At 38.2% G+C, this 4,739-nt stretch overlaps 1 long non-coding RNA gene across 2 annotated transcripts; it reads right to left on the bottom strand.

Annotated features, from left to right (window-relative positions):
• Positions 1–824: 824 nt before the first annotated feature.
• Positions 825–4,347, bottom strand: LOC122786668. Of its 2 annotated transcripts, XR_006362465.1 has the most exons (4): positions 4,272–4,347; positions 4,053–4,100; positions 1,421–1,566; positions 825–1,284 (listed from the first exon to the last, which is right to left on the bottom strand). It is a non-coding gene; the product is annotated as an uncharacterized LOC122786668 (long non-coding RNA). The 2 variants fall into 2 exon arrangements; XR_006362466.1 differs by lacking the exon at positions 1,421–1,566.
• Positions 4,348–4,739: the final 392 nt, after the last annotated feature.

Below are 4,739 nucleotides of genomic sequence, written 5' to 3'. Positions count from 1 at the left end.
AAAATGACCTTAATTTTCTGTCCTGCTGCCCCTCCCTTCTTACGGAAGACCTTCAGTAAGTTGTCAGTATGCCGATCGAGTTGAAACATGAAAGTTGACCGTAGTGGGAGAGTGGTGATTCTGGCAAATTCTGCATCAACCTGAAACATAGTAATATACTTTCAAGCTAAAAAGCCACATCTGAATAAAAACCACATGCTACCAAGGGATGGCATGTTCACCATAACAGGGTTAGAACATTTTTACCTCTCTTTCTGAAAACAGAGCAGGCCATCTGCTCCGTAACTCTGTGATGAAGGGCATATCCTGGATAATTTCCTGCCTTCTATAGGCAAATGTTCTTTCCATTTTGTTTTTAATCTGCTCTTGGTTCTTCTTTTTCACCTCCACTAGAAGTGCTTGTCTTTCAGCCTCAAGACTCTCTTTAGATTCGCCTGCAGGATAACCAGGACAGTAGTTGACTTCGGCTTTCCGAGGCTTTTTCACCTGGTTTGGGCTGTGGTTCAGGGAACCATCCTTTTCTTTCATAGCATTTATGCTCAACTCCGGGCAGCCAATGCCCCTCAGTCTGGTGCGGTAGTTGGCCATTTTGTATTTTAAACTGATTTTCCAACCATAGTACCCAGAAACGGATCCTTGCTCCTTTAAACAAGGATGTTTTGTTATCAAAGCTTGACTCACATCATCAAGGTCTGCACTTGAAGGATACATTTTGTATTTGATAATTTCTGATGCCAAACTTTCAAGGATAGCAGACTTAAGTTTGGTACTTGGACACAGCAGTGTTCCACTGTTGTGAAAGGCCAGGTTGGCCTTCTCCAGCTGAACGTCAACCTCATAATTGAACTGAGGTAGTGGGAAGGTATGAGGCCATGGCTGTGATCTGAGGGAGGACCCCGAAGATGCAGATGCAGAAGATCCAGGGGAGGATAGTATGTCAGTGTCTGATGTTGATGAAAAAGATGATAAAGACGTATTATCAACTCCTTGAGGTGAAGCAGTGGGCTCATGGTGAGGTAGAGACGCATTTGTATCATTTGTTAAGTAAATTATCTTCACTGTGCTCTTGTCTTTGATGTCTGAAGTACATGACAAGTTCACAAACTCATTGTCAAATTCAGTGTCTCTGTACTGAAGTCTAAAGTTTCCTGACAAGCCAAAATGTCTTTTAATCTCTTCTTTAAGGTCTGCCACTGAACCTGGTATTCCAGTTGGAAGAGCCAGTTTGGATGCATCATTTACTCCAAGTACAACTCTTATAGTTGCAGCCATCTTGTATTTAATCTGAAAAGAAAAGCAGACAATTGTTAGAAATTAAAAGGCCAGATTCCAGCCTTTTAAGTTCTCATGAGTGACAGTCATTTCTTATTTAACATATTGATAATGGACAGTAATTATTTTATCATATTAAAGAAGTTACCCGTCACATGTACAAATCTCTTTAATGTCACCATTCGTATGGATCCAACATTATAGTCAGCCAAAGGGTATGGGTCAGCAAGCTCCTTCACATCCAGAATCACCAGCTCTCTTGTTGGATGCAACTCATAGGCTCTATAGTGCTCCCTATACCATGAGCACAATTTCCTGATGATGAAACTGACACCATCTTGTAAAATACATGGCTGAATTATTTCTGCAAATTCTGGCAAACCACCACAAGACCCATGCACAACTATCATGCCCTTTTTGTAGTTAAAGCCAATGAAGGTTGCACTATGGACTAAGTTTACAACTGTGATCCCAGGGTATTTCTGGGTGAGAACGTTTGCAATGTCTTCATTGAGAACTTCAATTGGGACCTTTGAGACTTGTGTTACTTCTGGGGAATATTGTTCAATTTCAGGTCTGGCCATATGATAGCCCACCATCAGTTGGTGTTTTTTTGCCAAGGACAATGTAATGTTTCTGAAGTTCTTCGTGTGCCTAACAATCTGCTTAAAAAAGCTATGTTTGGCTTCAAATCGCATCGTCCATAATGCTACAAGAGGACCAAAACATTTAATCATCTCTGGATAATGTTCTAGAAAATGATGTTTTGGCAACAATTTTTGATCAGGAAAGGCTTCCTGGTATTTTTTTCTGTGCTCTGAAATTTTGCACTCCAAATATGCAATTGTTTCTGCATCTTGAATGGGGGCGACAACTACTTCCACAATATCCTTTAAATCCAAAATTACCTGCCACACAGGTTCATCTGGGGGGACAAGATTCCCAACCATCAAAGGAAGCAATCTGAGAAGACACCAGTTCTCGTGGGCATTTCCCCCTATTGTTTTTTATTTCTGTAGGTTTGTGTTAACAAATGTGGGCGGTTTGTCTTGTCCCCCCACTTGTATGGAAACAAACGTATTAGATTATTGAATTGGTCAAGAGAAAAGTACTTTTTTGACAGCAGTGCAGTAATGCAGTGCGCTAGTTCAACTGGAACTATGCCCTCAAAAAGATCATGTGCGATGTCTGGGGGATAACCATTAATGACATCAAAGTGCGATAGACTGTCTGTCAACACACAAGCTCTTTTAACACCAAAACAGTTAACCTGCTCTTCCTCAGCTTTTCTGACATGAAGCTGATGTTTTTCTTTACTTCTGAGGTGGAAAGCTCCTGATTTCACCTCCTGTGACTGAATGTCATCAATCTGCGCTGTACAAAATCGGCAAAAATACTTGCTGGAAAAACTCTCTAGAAACCCAGCAAGCCCATGAGCAGCAAGGTTATCAGCAATTACACATTGCACTGTACCCTTTATAAATGACCCAAGCTGTGGAATAAACAACCCTTGCTGTTCCAAGATCCTTATATCACACAAAAGGGGCTCAAATATTTTCTTGTACCCAAATGATTTAACATAATCACTTTTGCACAATAATGAAAGATAAATTGAGGACAAGGCTGAACTTGAACCAGGTGGCAAATTACCTAAAGTCCAATAAACAACACACAGTTTGTGCTTCTTCCTCGATGTTCCCAATGGATTACAAACTTCAAAGTCATCTATATACAGGCATACTGAGAGTCTTAGTTGTTCACCTGAAAAAAACAGATTGTTCTTGTAGTGTTCACCATCTTTGAAAGACAAATACTGCTGTTGAGTCACAGAAGAGACAGTAAGACTATCAACAACTTTATCGATCACATCATTTCGACTGAGCAGTTGTTGTAGGGACTTGATTAAGGGAACATATTGGAACGTTTTGTTAGGCCTTCCTTCAAGTAAATACTCAACAGGTTCTACAACCTTAAAATGCTCCTTATAAAATTGTTTACGTTTAAAAGCTGAAGCTAGTTGACCATTCTTAGCTATTGCTTTTAACAAGGGATTGTGAGCAGAAATAGCAATGCTCAGCTCATCAATTACTGACTGATCAACATTAAGGTCATGCTTTTTGAAAATATCAATAGCTGTACTTTTTGATATAGGCAATACAGCAGAGGTTAAAATAAAATGCAGTTCTTCAAGAAACTCATCAACTGCTAAGCTTGGTACATGTGAGTAAATCTCCAATTTCAAAAGAACAGATGCAAATTTCTCAATTATGGTGTTTTGCAGGTTCTCATTTTCAGTGTCAGAATTAATTAAATGGGGAGATGATGAAACAGAGGCAGTTCCTGCAAGATCGCTGAAATGTTCTTCAGATGTGCGGTCCTCACTTATATCACAAATTTTCACTATTTCCTCTTTTAGGTCTTTTACTGTCCAAGTGCCATGTTTCCTGTTTTTATGAGATTTAAAGGTAGCATATATATTAGTCTGAAAAGAACAATTCTGAAACATGCAAGGGACAGTCTCATATTTTTTTAAATGGTTGTTGGTGTGTGAAAAGTACTCTCTACTCGATGAAAAGGCACTTCCTGGACACAAAATGCACGTAAATGTTACAAGCTCTGCACTCGTTCCAAGTATTTCTTCAACATGACATCTGCTTAAATGAGTTTTCAGAGCATTCCATGTTTTGAATGAACAAGGGCAGTCATAGTATGTGCATGGAAATGTGTGTCTTTGACCAAAATGTCCATGTTTTAATTTGTAATGCTTCAGTAATTGGTACCTTGTAGATAGAGTTTCAGCACATTGCTTGCATCTCCACATTCATAACCTAAAGAAAAAAAGACAAAGAGATTATTGGTCATTCATTTGTAAAGTTCTTAAATATGATAAGACCTTATTAGGTTTCTAAGATCTGACATATATCATATGTATGTTGCTATTAAAATGACTGTATCCAGGTATTACATTTATTGAGATATTTTTCAGGTACTAAACTCACCACTAATGTTAGGTTGCTGGTCTGGCATCCATCAACAAACATGCTCTGCAAATCTTAATTTCACAGCTGTGCAGTTTTGAAGTTCCATCCTTTTTAAGAATGTAGAAAACATACACAAATGCAAATGACAATAAGGAGAAAAGTTAATGATTAAAAGGCTATATATGTATACATATACACATATATGTATATACACACACACACACACACACACACACACACCTGTTTTTGACTTAGAATTGCTTTTTAAAGGATGAGTGTAAAAATTAAAACATTAAATAAAAAAATATTTCGATTTTGAATATTTCAATCATAGCATATATTTAAAAATATATATATATTTCTTGATGGGGCTGGGTGAGGAGACACGAGCAGGAAAAAACACATTGTATTTTACTTTACTACATCAAATCAGAGTCCACGCGAAGTAGAAATACTGCGCCGTTGTGTTTACAAAATGTTCAGTGT

Source organism: Solea senegalensis, linkage group LG20 (genome assembly GCF_019176455.1).
Source record: "Solea senegalensis isolate Sse05_10M linkage group LG20, IFAPA_SoseM_1, whole genome shotgun sequence".
NCBI lineage: Eukaryota > Metazoa > Chordata > Actinopteri > Pleuronectiformes > Soleidae > Solea > Solea senegalensis.
Note: the sequence above shows the minus strand (reverse complement) of the source record. Positions and strands in the feature narration are given on the sequence as shown.